The sequence below is a fragment of the Schistocerca nitens genome, chromosome 3 (genome assembly GCF_023898315.1).
Source record: "Schistocerca nitens isolate TAMUIC-IGC-003100 chromosome 3, iqSchNite1.1, whole genome shotgun sequence".
Taxonomy (NCBI): Eukaryota; Metazoa; Arthropoda; class Insecta; order Orthoptera; family Acrididae; genus Schistocerca; species Schistocerca nitens.
In genome coordinates this window covers 192,480,318-192,486,907 of record NC_064616.1, presented here as the reverse complement: position 1 = coordinate 192,486,907, position 6,590 = coordinate 192,480,318, and positions in this window count along the sequence as shown.

Sequence of the window (6,590 nt, the reverse complement as noted above, 5' to 3'; positions counted from 1 at the left end):
TATCCCATATCGGAAATTGGTGGGAGGGGAGCGAGGGCTTCCGGTTGGAGACCACGCCCAATATCCAACGCCGCCGACTTGTTGATGTTCAGAAGACTGCCTACGGCCTGTCCGTATCGCTCGATCCAGATTAGTACGCTTTGAACTTCGTCATTGGAACGAACCAGCAATAGCAGGTCGTCAGCGTAGCCCTAAATTTCCACAACGCAGCGTGATGTCTGAGCCGGTGGCTAATGCCCCCGTGGAGTGGCTCGAGTGCGATTGCATGAAGGTAGGTAGAAAGGGGACAACCTTGTCGTAGATACCTCTTAATGGGTACTGGTCCTACCGTCCTTCCACTGACATGGACGTGTGAGTTGGCTGCTGTCCAAAGACGCCGTAGGGTGTCAATTAGCCCCGGGGGAAATCCCATACGGTCCATCACTCGTAGGAGGAAGTTATGGTGCACTCTACCAAAGGAGCGATTAAAATCGATGAAGACGATCGCCGCTATCAGACAGCACGCAGAGACGATCGCTATTAATTCCCTGTAGTCACCGGTGGCCATGTGTATGTTGGCTTCTCCCCCCAGCGACGTCTGTTCTGGGGCGAGAATCATCGGCAAAGTCATCTTAATACGGCCAGCCATAAGCCTGGCGAAAATCTTGTAGTCGGCGTTCAGCATTGTGAGCGGCCGATAGTCGTTCATTGATCGCCCTCCACCTGGATTGTGTACCGGTATGAGAAGTCTTTCTACAACGCTGGCGGCACGGCACAACACAGTCTGGAGACATAAGTTCGCGGAACATTATAACCCAGCGAGGCATCATGATGTCACGGAACGTCCGGTAGAATTCGATGGGCAATCCATCAGGCCCAGGAGACTTATTGGCCCCACCTTTGTCCAGGTCGTCTTCGACTTCTTCGAGTGAGGCTTCCTCCGTTAGTCCATTCATGGTAGCCTCGTCGATAGTACGTGTTACCTGATGTAACTCTTCAGTAGTGTCCTCGTCATCTACGGTTCTTTCTTGGTAAAGATGACGAAAATGATCCTCCACCGCATTTACTATGGTTGCTTGGCTGGTACAGAAGCGACCGTCATGTGTCCTGAGTTGTGTGATTAACTGTTGGCGATGTCGGCGCTTATCCGCCACAACGTGGTGCATTGTGGGTTCCTCTGCGGCCGTTCGGTCGTGCCGTCGCGAGCGGACTACGGCACCTTCTAGTCGGCGCTTCGTCAATGATAGTATGTGAGCCTTGATTCTGCTTTGGTCATTTTGTCTCTCCGGGGAACGGGGTTAGAAGTCGAGGTCCCTGAGTGCCGCGTAGTAAAAATCGAGGGTCTGTAGATGCCACGCAACCAAGTCCTTGCCAAACTGCGTAAGTGTCCAGCGGATTGCTGGCTTGGCACAGAGGAGCCATCACTCCAGGGTCGAGGTGTATCGGGGGTGACGGCGTTCACAGTCAGTCCATGTTGCTTCAACTTGCCGACGGCAATCCAGGTCCTGGAGGTGAATTATATTAAGCTTCCAAAAGCCATTGCTGCGCCAGACTTGTTGGGGGCGTAGATGTATAGTGCAGATATAGGCACTATGATCTGAATAGGCCTGAGACCATAGTTCGGCGGCCACTAGTTCTTGTGTGAGGCCTTGCGACATATATGCGATCTAGTCGGCTGGTCGAATGACTGTTAAGATGAGTGTGGCCTGAGCAATTACCGTGGACTTTTTCCCACGTGTCGTACAAGTGAAGCTTTTGGATCATCGCACCCACTTCCGGACAGGGCATGTAGTGTACGCAATTAAAATCGCCGGCGAAGACGCTGTTTTCGTACCGTCCGAGGAAAAGGGGGACGACAACCGTGGAGTAGAATCTGGCGCGGTCGTGACGTCCGGTGGTACCCGACGGCGCGTAAACATTAATGATTCTGGTGTTGAGTGCCGTAAGTGCTATTCCTCGAGCAGAGGGAACATACGTGACGTCAGTAACTTCAATACCATCACACACTAATATTGCCACTCTGGTGTCTGCAGGGCCACCGGGCGTCACATACGTGGCGTAATCATAAAAGTTCGGGAGTGCGGTCGTTTTCACTTCTTGTAGGAAAGAAAAATCAACTCCCATGGTTCGTATTGTTTCTTTCAGAAGTTGGATCTTGACAGGAGAACTTATCATGTTGATATACATTGTCGCCAGGCGGTAAGCCTGACAACGCGTTGGTTGGGCGAGGTTATCCATGTCGGTGTTGGAGAGAAGCGAACACTGGAAGTGATGTGAGCTCCCGCAGAACGCGGTCCTCCTTGTGCTGCTTATGCTGCACGATCCGGCGGCGCCTCAGCTGGTCCCGGATCGGGATCTTGTGTCTCGACGTCCTCGGCCCACGAAGCGGGCGCGGATGTCTGTTCATGTTCCATAGGCTCTGAACGTTTGATAGTAAGGGACCGGGCGACTTCGCTGCCTGCACTGGTACCTTCCTGATGTTAACTGTTTATGTCAAGCGGCTGATAGTCGAACGCTGCATGTTTCTCTGTCTGTTCTGCAAGGCTGGAGTCAGTGGAAACCAGTGTGCGATTTGCAGGGGGGGGGGGGGGGATGGGGGGGATTTCAACCCCTCTGCATCAGACCATCCCCTATTCTGGTTTTAGTTTATGCATCCCAACCTGGGATGTTTATTTCCCACGCACTGGAGTAAAACTTTACATATAATTTAAATTTGTGGAGCCGAACACTGAAAGTTTACTATTAATACTATTAATATGTTTGCTTATTAATTTTTAAAAAGTGTTATGTAGTAGTTAAGCATTTCAAAACATTTAGAACTAAATGACACGACGACGCACGCCACATTTCCGTAGCATGCCGCAATGTTGCAAGACGTCGCCCCAGCGTAAACGAGGCTTTAGAGCCAGGTCTGTATTGTATGGTGGATGTGATGTGTTGCGTACGAAACTAAAACCTGCCATCAGATCCAAACGTCGTGGAAAACTGTTAAGAGGTGTTATCCTGCAGCAAGATAACGCTCGCCCACATTCTGCCAAACGGATAGCCGACGCAATAAAGGAGTTCAGGTTGGAGGTGCTGGAACATCCACCATACAGTCCAGACCTGGCTCCAAGCGATTTTCCCATGTTTCGACCGTTAACGGAAGCACTACAGGGAAGAAGATTTGAAAGTGATGAAGACGTCATTGCTGCGGTGTAAAATTGGTTACAAATGCAACCGATAAACGTATTATCTGATGAAATAAAAAAACTCGTAAAACGTTGGGAAAACTGCATTGAAGTCCAGGGAGGTCACGTAGAAAAATAACGCATGTTTCAGTTTTCTATCATCAGAATAAATACAGCTTTTCACAAATGTGCCTTTACTTTTTTAATTCCCCTCGTATACCTGTATGTAGATGGTTTTGTAAATAAGCTTTACCTATAACGTACTTTTAAAGATACAACAAGGGATGGCTTTTCTGATAGTGCACACGCGTGAATAGCGAGTTTCGGCATTAAAATCTATTTATAAATAACTATTTAACCATGGGTAACGCCACGGTCCACGCTAGTAACATATATAATAATACTAACCACCTAAGACATCCCCCCACTGGTAAAACCACAAATCGCACACTGGTGGAAACGGCCTCAGCCTCGCGGTTGGCTTCTTGAGTGGCCAGTTGTTCTTCCCCGGCCGAATGTGAACCCCCGTGTTCCGACACGTGTTCCAACACGGTCCGACGATGGCGCTATTCGGCGTTTCGGTGATCGCTGTTTCCGCACGTGACCTTCATTGTCAGAAGACGGCACTGACTCACGCCCCGCCGGGACAAGTGCTTCGGTCGGTACGATAAGGGAATCAATTGCCATCTTGCTGTCGTCAATGTCTGTCGCGTTCGGTAGCTCCAGCGTCATCGTACTATTTTCCACCACTGGCCAGGCCGGTGGATCATCCAGGTTTCTGTCCGTGGAAGGTGATTCCTGTACCGTTACATCGGTCAGCTGTGTCTGTTTTGTGGAGAACGTCGTGAGCGCCGCCGTGTAAGTCACGGGGAGAATAGTCTTCGTCGCTGGAGGTGCAACGTCCGTCGGTGGGAGTTGTGTGATCGTCCGCAGCTCGTGGTCGTGCGGTAGCGTTCTCGCTTCCCGCGCCCGGGTTCCCGGGTTCGATTCCCGGCGGGGTCAGGGATTTTCTCTGCCTCGTGATGACTGGGTGTTGTGTGCTGTCCTTAGGTTAGTTAGGTTTACGTAGTTCTAAGTTCTAGGGGACTGGTGACCATAGACGTTAAGTCCCATAGTGCTCAGAGCAATAGTTGTGTGATCCGACGCTGGAGGCATTCGGAAAGACGGTGACCTTCCTTGCCGCATCCGGAACACGTCTTCGGCTGGCCGTCATAAATAACTATGGCCCGGCACCCTCCTACCTGTGGATAGGATGGCAAGTGTCGTTGGAGATCAATGCGCACTTGGCGTACTCCATTGAGTACTGGATACGTCTTAAACTGGGTCCATTTTTCAGCCACGTGTACCGTGCCGTAGGGGCGGAGCGCCACCACAATGTCTGCCGCAGGGAGTTCAAATGGAAGTTTGAATATGCGTATAGTCCGCAGTCCCATTGCGGCATGGCCGACCTCGACGTTGCCAACATTTCCGTCTGCGTGGCAGAAGCGGAGTTCTTGTTTCATCTCACGAAGCACCTTGGCGCATGTAGCTTCGTTTATGAGTTTGACATAAACCGTGTCACTGACGATCGTAAAGTGAATGCCCACAATGTCGGCAGCCGGGATCTTGGCTTCCTCTTTTAAAAAGCGTTCGACTTCGAGCGCCTTTGGTCAGATAAAGTCGTTCCGAAATGAGAATTTCAAGGTTGATCTTCTGTATTGGTTTGCCATGGTCTTGTAGCGCTACGGCGTCACGTTAGTGTCGGCCGAAGAAAGTAAACAAGGCGCGCGGGCCCTCGCTGACGGCGGAGAGCACACACTGCACGTCTGCTTCGCTCGGCTGCAAGAGCCGGACTGACCACTTAGCCAGACAGTACTTGCTAAACAAATTGTCACAGGGACAATTGATAATGGCGATAGATCCGTATCAAAATTCCTTTTATTTCTTAAACGCTTGGCCATCTGAAGTTACCACTTGGGGCACTTTCATGTCTCACCACGCGCTACATGTACCATGAATAAGGACGAATTCGGCGATGAGGAGTAGGCGTCCTCTACTTGTGAGACGTTTCTGGTTGGGCATATTCCCACGCGCTGTGCGAGAGGGGAACAGTAAAAAAATAGTCTGTAGGTGGTTCGATGAACCCTCTGCCAGGCACCTAAGTGTGAATTGTAGACTAGCCATGCAGATGTAGATACGCGATACTTATATCACTTTCTTCAAATGCTTTCGATTTAAGTTCCGTAAGCGTTTCTATTACACTTCTGTATGCGCTATGCCGAGCTGTTATCATGCTAGCAGTGCATCTTTGAATCAGTTCAATGCCTAATGTGTGGAACGGGTCACACTGGCGTCTTATACCGGTTTTCTTACACAGATGCTCTGTGTTTTGACAGATTTCTTCCAGCGAATCTGTCTTCCCTAATACTGATTCTACGTGAGTGTCCGATTTCATATCGCTTCTTAGAGTCACCTCTAATTACTTATATGGTTTGGTGCGTTCAAGACGTTCGCTACTAATCATAAAATCAGATAATATCGGGTTTTCTCTCTTTGTTGTAGACCTTACCTTACACTGATACAGATTTAATAAGTTTAATGGCGGCCCAAACATGATTATCCTTAATTGTTAACATAGCGTCCGACAGATCCCCAGGATATTTAGTTTAGCTAAATTTATATGAACAAAGTTGGCAACACTGCTTACCGTCTAGCAATCCTCTCTCACATCTGTTTACTTCCGGCCAGCAGTTTTTCATTCCTGTTTTGCTCATTGTGAGGGTTTGACAGTTATGTAGTGGCTGGGTAGTTCCTAGACCCCCACGTTAATACTTCCGTTACAAGGCAGTGCTGAACAAGTAGGTGTAAATTCGCATACTCGTACTTTCCCGTCAGTTCGAAGCTTTCGATTTGGAATCTCATTATGTGACTTCGTAGGCTTTCCCGGCCTAATCAGTCATGAAAGCCTCTTCGGATTTGCTACCGGATCCTAAAATCAACTTGACTCGATATTTAGGCGATCCAACTGGTCACCATCTTGAGGAGAACGTTGCTTCGCTGAGAACTGACGCCAGGCTGCAAATCGACATCCTATATAGGCCACCGTACTATCCCGCATGAAAATTGAACGTTCTTCGGTGCGACCCTGAGTGCGATATATCGTTGCCACCAGTGTTCTGCTATGGGCGGCGCCACCTCCTAGTCTTGGAGACAGCAACCGTGATGGGCGGCGCATGCGCCGTGTACTGAACGGTGGCGAGACTCATCAATGAAGCAGCATACTCCTGAAGATGGTGACCAATCAGATCGCTGAAATATCGAGTCAAGTTGATTTTAGTATCCGGCAGCAAACCCGAAGAGGCTTTCATAGAATGCATTAATTTATCTCATTTTTGCAACAGATGATGGAAGAAGACACAATTGTTTCATTGAGGTGGTTTCATGAAGATGCCTCTGTAGATG